This window comes from Nelumbo nucifera, chromosome 3, assembly GCF_055504915.1.
Source record: "Nelumbo nucifera cultivar China Antique chromosome 3, China Antique-T2T, whole genome shotgun sequence".
Taxonomy (NCBI): Eukaryota; Viridiplantae; Streptophyta; class Magnoliopsida; order Proteales; family Nelumbonaceae; genus Nelumbo; species Nelumbo nucifera.
In genome coordinates, this window is record NC_142651.1 from 69,768,350 (window position 1) to 69,778,931 (window position 10,582).

Below are 10,582 nucleotides of genomic sequence, written 5' to 3' on the forward strand. Positions count from 1 at the left end.
GACACACTCGGTCTTTGATGAACACGCCACTGAGAAGTGCTTTGTTGAATAGTGAGTGCAAGGGATGCACCTGACCTACATGATAGGCATTGAAAATATTGAAGTTGAGATGTTTAGTCTGTTGTTAAAGTGCCCGAAGAGGACACCACGCACTGTCAAGAACACCACGCCCCAATCTGTCCTGCGGCATCGCAGTATGGGAGGAATGAAGCATATGCCGTCAATCGGAGGCCCCGAAACACCAAGGGGCCTTACCAGGGACCCTATTACCGTGGTGGAAACCAAAACCAGTGGAAGAACCCACTGCCTCCACCCCCATCTACTTTTGCCTGCAGCAAAAGCGAGGTAATCATGATATTGAACAAGTTGGTGGAGGATCATGTAATCAACTTACCACCACCACCACCACCAGGAGTCGACCCAAAGAAAGAGAGGCATTGGGGGAGGTGGTGCAATTACCACCAGTCGTCAAACCATGATTTAATGGATTGCTTCACACTTCGACTGTTGTTCATGCAAAAGGTAAAGCGGGATGACTTTGTTAAAAGAAATCCAGCTCAAGTAGAAACCAATCCCCTCCCCGCACACACCCAAGGAGGCAATATCAACATGGTAGGAACACCAGGAGGTGACCGTTCGGATATGTTGATCTAGCAATTCCAGCAAAGTCCAGACCTGCAGTAGTTCTTTAGTAAGCAGGGAGACAACTCTACAACAAGGCAACTCGCCTTCAGGGTGCTAGTAAAAGCGTTCAAGAGGCCACTCGAACCCCACCATTTGGATAGGTCTCATGTTGAGTTCACCCTAGACGACATGCTGACTACAGTTCCCCACTACAACTGGCCTCTATACATCATTGCTAAGATAGGGGGTATGAGATGTGGCACTCGATGATTGATCAATGAAGTTCTGTTAACCTAATCTCTATCCACACCCTCAAGCTGATGAATATACAAAGAGAAACCATTAAAAGGTTACCTATGAAAGTAATAGATTTTAATGGTAATGCATCTGTCACAGAGGGGTCTATTGAATTGCCGGTTGCCATTGGTCCATTCTCCATTAACCAAGAGTTCCAAGTGATTTCAGGGAGGATAGCATACCATGCCTTGTTGGGGCAACCATACATGGCTTGGCACTAGTCCCATCTACATACCACTAGTGCATCCAGGCCAAGCACAGGGGCTGTATAGTGAGAATCCTGACTACATGCATCTCGTTTGATAGAACAGAGACCCATCTTCAAGACACAATCTACTACACAAAGCTGGTCGAAGAAGGTGAGACCAGAGTAGCTAAGGTGGAAAGCATCCAACTATAGAATCTGACGAGCGAGAATCTGTCAACACCGAAAAGAAGGAAGTGATCCATGGGCCGCATAGTGAGAATCCCGGCTACCTGCGTCCTATTCGACAAAAAAGAGACCCATCTTCAAGACGCAATCTACTACACAAAGCTGGCCGAAGAAGGTGAGACCAGAGTAGCTAAGGTGGAAAGCATCCAACTGTAGAATCTGATGAGCAAGAATCCATCAATACCGGAAAGAAGGAAGTGGTCTAGGTGTGTATGGGTTACTGACAAGAACAAGGAGAGTTATTATACCATCGTGGAGGAATATGAGGATTCCGACACACCAGCCACCAAAAAGGCCATCCCTAAGGTATGAGTATGCTATAGTTGTTGAAAATTGAATAATCACTATAAATAGTATGCCTTCACGAAAGAAAAATATACACATGTTCTAAATTTTGCCTCAATCATCGCAAAAGAACTTTGAACACAAAAAATAGGACTCATCAGAATTGAAGGTACAACATAACATATTTGTGCATACACCTAGCAACAAAAGAAAATTACTAAAATCACATAACAAGAATAGAACAAAGAAATGGTGAAATATTATGATAAAAATCCACGTGCCCCCTAAGCACATGCAAGATTCCAATGGCGTTATGAAAGAACCCTTAGAGGAAATCAACATGGCCACTGAAGGAGTAGAGAAAAGTCAGTGTACATCTCGGCCAAGTTAGAACCTGAAGAAAGACAAAAGTTGTTAGACCTCTTGAAAGGTATAGAAACCTTCTATTCCCTAATCGCAAAAAAATAGAGTACATGTTGAACAAAACTGAACAGTGTTTTCTCTCATATCGACAGAATTCCAGGATGTTTTTGCTTCGTCATACGACCAGATGCCTGGATTGGACTTGGCACTAGTTAAGCACTCACTCTACATCAATCCTAAGTTCAAACTTGTGAAATAGCCACAGAGGATCTTCAAGCCAGAAGTAGCACGGAAAATCAGAGGAGGTTGAACAACTCCTGAAAGTAGGCTTCATCAAACCAATCGCTCACCCACAATGGTTGGCCAATGTGGTTCCAGTCAAAAAAGAAAAATGGACAACTAAGGTTAGTACCCAAATCCTAGCACATTAGCTTACAACGATCAGTAAAGGATTTGTGCACTAACTTTTCCCACCCCTACCCTAGGTGCTATGTCGATTTTAGGGACCTAAATAGGTCATGCCCCAAAGACGAATTCACGTTGCCAAACATGGACATCCTTATTGATTCAATGGTCGGGAACCAGTTGTTCTCTTTATTAGATGCCTATAGTGGATACAATCAGATATACATGGACCCTGTAGATGCACCACACAAAATTCAAGACACCCATTGGGAATTTCTACTACAAGATAATGCCCTTTGGCCTAAAAAAATGTTTGAGACACATACCACAGAATGATGACAAGTGTGTTTCATGGCATGATGCATAAAGAAATTGAGTGCTATGTAGATGACATAGTGGTAAAAGAAAATAAGAGAAAAGACCACTCCGACGTATTGAGAAAGGTGTTTACCAGACGCAGAACCTTCAACCTAAGGCTCAACCCACTAAAGTGTGCATTTGGAGTACAATCAGGAAAATTTCTGGGATATAGAGCTAACCACACTGGGATCCACCCATATGAGATAAAAATCAAAGCAATCTTGGATTTACCTCCACCAAACACCGAGTCATAGCTAAAAACCTTCCTAGGGAAAGTCTCCTACCTTAGAAGGTTCATCCCTAGTCTAGCACATGCAGCAATATCTCTACTAAAGTTGACCAAGAAGTCTGCAAAGTATAAATGGTCAACACAGCATCAGAATGCTTTTGACCAACTGAAGCAAACACTGGCCAAAGCCCCAACCATGTTCCCTTCAAAAATGGCCAAGAATTTAGGGTGTACATAGCATCAAACTCAAAAGTCAGTTAGCCTAGGAAAATGATGAGGGCGTTGATTGTCCAATATATTACGCCAGTAGAACTTTGAAACTAGCAGAAAATAATTATTCACACATGGAACAATAGTGTCTAGCATTAGCCTTTGCTACACAAAAGTTCAGACACTGGTACTAGGTCTAACAATAGCCAGGGACTTCCGGGCAAAGAAGGTAAAAGTAATAGGGGACTCAAAACTGGTAATTGTACAGATGGAGGGCAATACAATAGTAAAGGAGTTGATAATTATACAAAACAGGTAATTGTATAGAACACTAATCCAGAGGTTGACCAGGGATTTGGAGATAACCTATGAGCACCAGAATAGAGCCAAAAACAGATATGGCGACGCATTGGCCACCCTAGGATCTAAAATACAACCGAGTAAGAATCCAATCACTATAACAATCCAAATGCACTGTGAACCATCAACAACAAATATTGGGACACTGGGTTGAAACAAAAGACGATGTCAAAGAAGATGATTGGAGGGATAGCATAATATAGAAACTAAGCAACCCAACAGTGGCGATGCAAGACGGCAAGATCCTCTTAAGATTTCAACTGGTAAACAGAGTATTATACCACAGAATGGTGGATGGAGTAAGGGCAAGATGCTTGGGGACTAAGGAGGCAGTAGTAGTCCTAAATGAAACTCATAGAGCATATTGCGAAGATGTGACTACGATGCTCTATAGGAGGTTACAAAGGATGGGGTATTACTGGCCAGAGATGAAAGCAAATTCAGCCAAAGTACAAAATGACTGTGAAAATTGTATACCAAGGGTAGATAAGAATGAATGCCTCACAGTGGGTGATGTGGATTGGCGAGATATGTACATAGATTATATTCAGAATGACATTACGCCAGTCGACCCAATTTTGCAATGGAAACTCCTAGAAAAAGCCAAAAGATTCTACTTTCATGACGAAGTGCTGTACAGAAAGCCCTATACAAGAAAGCCTCTACGTTGCCTAGCCAGTGAGGAAATAGAAGCACTAGATGCAGCCCATAGCTTTGAACCAGCCCCACACCAAGGAAAAATGGCCTTACATAATCACATCCTGCACTTAGGATTCTACTGGCCAACAATGCTGGAAGAAACCCAAAAACATGTATAATGGTGCCACAAATGCCAAGTACATGGCGAGCGGATACACCGACCAACCAATGACCTCCACCTCATCATCACATCGTGGCCTTTCCGTACCTGGGGGGTAAACCTGATAGGCAAAATACACCTACCCTCGAGAGGTTATTGTTTCATCATAGTGGCCATAGACTACTTCACAAAATGGGCAAAGGCCATACCTTTAAGAAGAATTTGTGTAGAAAATGTTGCTAATTTCCTAAGGCAACATATAGTCCATCAATTTGGAGTCCTGATGAGGATCCTCACAGACAATGGGTTATCAATTAAAACCAGGAAGTTTGAGACCTATTGGGGCAATATGGGGCAAGGCTAGGAACATCAACAACCTATTACCCACACCGATTTGGAGTCCTAATGAGGATCCTCATAGACAATGGGTTACTAATTAAAACTAGGAAGTCCGAGACCTATTGGGGCAATATGGGGCAAGGCTAGGAACATCAACAACCTATTACCCACAAGGGAATGGGCAACTAGAGGCAACCAATAAAACCTTGTTGAAGATGCTAAGAAAGATGGTAGCCGAGAATCAAAAAGACTGGGCCAATAAGTTGTTTGAAACACTTTTGGCCCATCACACAACAATTAGAAAGAGTACACAAGAAACTCAGTACTCCTTGGTATACATTTAAGAAGTAGTTCTACCGGTAGAAATACAAATAATGTCCACCAGAGTAGCACCTATGAAATGGGAAAACACTTCCAAACAAACGAGATGGACCAAATGCTTAGTGATAAACTAGAATAAATAGAGGAAGCTTGAGAAAAATCACTACAAAGACAAATCAAATACAAACAACTCATGGCTTCCAACTTTAATAAACTAGTAAAGCCTCAAAATTTCAAAGAGGGTCACAAGGTAATAAAAGTAACACTCCATGTAAGACAAGGTAAATCAGCTAGCAAGTTTTCCCCCAACTGGGTTGGACCTTATATCATCCAACAAGCTCACCCAACATGATACTATGTATTAAAAGATGTAAGCACAAAAAAACAAGATAAAACAGTGAATCGTGTTAGACAGTTTCGTATGCTCTTAGCTTCAATCAGTTTTGATGAACTTTTGAAATTTAAGGTAAATAAATAAAGTACATGTTTGATTCATGTTGTGTGGTACTTTTCTGTGTAAGACCCTAAAACTGGACACTTAATGAGACTCGTGTAAGTTTTAAATGTTCATAGTCGTTGGATAAGTTTGGGGAGATTTATCCAACCAAGGCTGACACTGGTGTGCTGCCAACTGTTGGGGTGGCTTGTCTTAGCCGCCAGGGTGAAACCCAAGGCACACGAAACGTAGGATTACTTGAACCCTTGAACAGGACCAGATTTCCAGTATTGCCCTGGACCTTGGAGATTGATGGGCAAAACTGGAAAGTTACACCTGACCCCTAGACCCGATTATGGTACTACACTAGGTGTTGGATTGGGCTATCTTTGATATGTCAATCGGTGAGATCCTTAGCGGGAGTCAAAACCTGGGTATGTTGGGACAGCCTGAGAATTCATCTGAGTGGGTGATCATAGTGACGGGATCATCCCCTTTGTCGGACAAAGGTAATGATCAGGGATGCACTCTCTCTCATGGAAACCCAACTACCGGCAGTTGATTTCAATCGTTGGAATTTTGTTTTGCAAAATTTATATATATGATATATACTAATATATGGTTTCAAAATGTTTGTAGATGGTTTTAATTCCCAGGATCCATGTGAGTAGAGAGTGCAGCACTGTTCCTTGCAGCCGAGGGAGAGGTCCTCTCTTGCCGGGCAGTGCTTGATCATTATGGGCTGAGAGGTTAAGTGTAAGGCCATTTAGGATAATACCTGATGGGATAATCTTGCATCTGCCCACAGTCCCTAGGTTTTTATAAGATGGTTTGGCCTAGGGACCACTTAGTGTAAGTGTTGGGCCCATAGGGTCCATGTGATGGGCTCAAGGGGTTCACTGGGCTTTCTAGTGAATTCGGCCAAGCCTTGTAACAAAGGCTAGGCCGAACCCATGTGACTGATGTGGAGATCAATGCTTGGGTCCCACGCCATACAAAGAAGCCCAACTGGGCAGCAGTTTGGAAATTTATTGAGCACTAATTACTTATTGGGCCTAAAAGCCCATTTTGAACTGGGCTGATATGATCACCCACTTAAGGGGGCTAATCTGCAGATAGGATTAAGATTAACCTCCTTATGAGATCAGGAATGGGCTCATCTAATCTACAGATAGGATTAAGATTATCCCTTATCTAGATACAGATTTGGATTGGGATAACTCCTAATTGGATTAAGAGGTTTCTTAATCACTAAGAAGGGAGAAAACCCTAACTAGAATTGCAAGAATTTGACCTAGGGTTTTTGCAGTTAACACTCTCTGCAATCTAAGATAGGATCTCATCCTCCTTAAGCTGAAAACTACATTCACGCCACTTTTAGCTTAGGGATCTCCTCCAACCGCCGCCACCTTGCTTCATGGTTCAAACTCCATTGAAAGGAGAATCAAGAAATCTATTCTTGATATTAGTCTTTGCTGAAAGGCTGATTTGGTTCGGTGCTCTAAGCCTCCAATGAGTTCTTGTGAAAAGTTTGGTACGTGAGACGTACACTGTTGGTTCTGCCCCACCAATCGTTGTGTCATCTTCAGTGGAAGCAGATCTTGGATCTTCCTTTGGGCGTAAACACCGATGTTGGGAGATTTTGATTCTCCATATTAGGTATAACCCTTCCCTTGATCTTTGGTTCAGATTTGGTCTGGTTTGGTTCGAGTAGATCCTTGAATATTTGATTCTAAAATAAGGGAATGCAATTCCTAGTTGGAAGAAAGGTAGGAAATTTTGAAATTCCCTCACCCATTATGCAACCTTTTTGGCATCCGTATGATGGATCCTACCATTCTTTCAGTGGTATCAGAGCCACAGGTTCAAATCTTGAACCAAGAAATCAGATTTGAACTTGCGCAATTCTGTAGAAGTCGTTCTATCCGGGTGTTGCGCAGTTTGCAGTTTTGTTTCAAGAATTTATTTCTTGTAGGGGCGATTGATCTGAAATTAATTTTTGTTAAATCTGAAATTTAATTTAGAATTGTTCTTATTTTATTTCTGATTTAATGGACAGTTCGTACATGGAGTTCGGAGATCAAATTTGGCGCAAAATGTCTGCGCACCTGTTATTTGCAGTTTATATTCATTCTAGTCTGTAAAATAATTTTTTTCTAGACTGGATCTATAGGATTCAATCAAGATTGTAATTATTTAATAAAAATAGGATATCTATTTTTTTATCTTCTTGATTGAGAAGGCGACGGCGCTGGAGATTCGCAGATGGAGAGTTCGCTATCTGCGTTTTTGCAGTTTGGGAAACTGCAACCCTAGTTACTAACCTCTGTTTTTGATTGTCAAAATTTAGAATTTTAATTTTAGATCTTTCATTGAATTGTTTCTTGAATTAAAGATTGGTTTTTGGACCATTTCAGACCAGATTGGACCAAAGCTGTTTGGACCGAATCTGGGGTTCGAAAGGAACTGTATTCAGTCCTGTTTTTCCCACTTTCAAGTCTGAAATCAATTTTTAATTGGAAAAACCAATTTGGCCCAACCTGTAAAGCTCAGTTTTAAGGGGTTAAAACTGCAAAAGCCCAATTTTACATAAAAGCTATATGGGTCGAACTGCTAACTGCGATTCAGCCCATAAGATGATATTAATGGTTAATATTATGGACTTTAAACGAGCTGATTAATGGGCTTTACAGTGAGTAATTGATTGGATCAATTCTTCCATATCATGTGATGTGTGGATGTTTGATGTGTTGCGACCATGGGCCATAAGCACTTGGCCCATGATGATTCGTTAGTGGCTCCTGCGCACACCATGGCTGAATGCACATCATTGCCATGGTGCCCCCTAAGGTCATTGGATGACCCCTTCCTTTCATGGTGGGCCCCACAACCCTGAAAAGGGACGCATGTGGAAACCCTAGCCGATTTGGGCCACCATAAATCTGACTTTATGAAAGTCAGTGGGACCCAATCTGGTTTGACCTAAATTAACTAGGGCGTAATTTTTTTTTTGTTCCCTCCAACAAATATGAGTGCATGTGATAGGGAGGTCCATATGATGGACTCTCTAAAGGCCTTCCATCATTAGCACGATGATGGGTCCTTCAGTAATGAGGAAATGCACCATAAAATTGGGCTATCCATTTGTTGTTGGGTCTGTCAGAGTGTTTCATAAGATGATAGGGGCGTCATAGACCGATGTGGGAGGGGCTTCACCAGAAAATGGGAACTCTCTCACGGTACCTTGGCGTAACCTGAACATGATGGGTGAGCACTCACTGGACAGAAAGGTTTACCTGAAAACAGCTCTGAACCTTTTCTGACAGAGGCCAAAGGGAAACTCATACGATGAGTGGATGTGATCCGTCACAGAAAGGTGGTGGGGTTATGCAGCTGAAACAGTTGGCTCCACGCACCCTATGTGATTTCTCACATTTCCAAAGATATTTCGTCATCTCCGTCACTGAGATAGGAGGGAAATCTCAGAGATGAACAAATGGAAATGGAACATAGATTAAAAGCCATATCTATGTAGGTAACATGAATCAAACTAAGGTTGTGGACTAACGTTTTGCTGTTTTATCAGAAAATGGCAAACGGACAATTTTCTAAGTTGCTTGATGACAACAAGCTTAAGGGTCCAAACTATGCCGACTGATACAAAAATCTTATGTTGGTCCTGACTTTAGAAAAACTAGATAAGGTGGCAAAGAATCCTGCACCAGATCGTCCGGGAGACAGGGCTTCAGAAGCACGCAAGAGGGAATACCAACAATGGGAGGAGAAAAACTCCTTAGCCCGCTGCTATATCATAGCCTCTTTGGATAATCCGATACAGAGGCAGTTCGATCAGATTGAACTCGCCAAGGACATATTGGATAGTCTGAAGACTATGTACAAAGAGCAGAACCGTTCTACTCGACAAAAGGTCCTGAAGTAGTTCATGACTGCGCAGATGACCAAGGGGTAGCAAGTTCATGACCATTGTCTCCGGATGATGGGTTACATTAACGAGCTGGAGGCCCTTGGGTCCGGGTTGGATCTGATCACACAGATAGATGCCATTCTTAACTCCTTGCCTCCGTCCTTCAATCCGTATATAATGAATTACAATATGAACATGCTGAATGTCAATGTTCAAGAGCTCAGCAACATGTTGCAACGGGCCGATGAACTGATTAGAAAGGATGAGCCAATAGCCATGCTTGTTGAAACTGGCAAATCTGGCAAGAAAAGGAGGGCAAAGAGGAAACCCCAGAAAAATGCCACTAAGTCTAAGAAACAAAAGAAAGACAAGGCATCTGATGCCTGTCACTTCTGCAAGCAAGCCGGTCACTGGAAAAGGAACTGTCCTGCCTACCTGGAACCTAAGAAATGTACTTTCGAAACTTGTGTCATTGAGACTAATTTGTTAGTCACTTCTGTGTCCCGGTGTGTTGACTCCAGGGCTTCAACTCATGCGTGTAATTCACTGCAGGGGTTCAAAGAAAGCAGAAGGACGAGTGAAGGGGAAGTGACACTCTTCTTGGGAACGACTACAAGTGTTGCAGCTGTGGCAATTGGAACCATAGAACTAGTTTTTAGAGAAGGATTTATTGTACTTAAAGATTGTCTTTATATACAGAACTTAAAAAGAAATTTGATTTCTGTTTCTAAACTATGTGCTAATGGATATACTGTTTACTTTAGTAATATGATTACTGTTAAACGGAATAATAAATTCATCGCATGCGGGGAAGTGGAGAACGGTCTCTATGTTCTACATCCTTCTCTAGAAGCTAACTTAACCAAAACTACATCGGTCGAAATCCCCAAGAAAAGGACTCATGATATAGTCAGTCCCACGTGCCTGTGGCATTACCGACTTGGCCATATCGGTATTGACCGAATCACAAGGCTAGTAAAGGATGGCCCTTTGGATTTTCTAACCGTAGAAAATCTTCCACTTGTGAGCTTTGCCTCTGAGGCAAGATGACAAAACCGCCATTTAATGGTAAGCCTAAAAGATGTACAGGCGCACTTGACCTTATATATACGGATGTATGTGGTCCCCTGAGTGTCAGGACTCGTAACCAACATGTGTACTTCATCACTTTCACCGATGATTTTTCACGATATAGT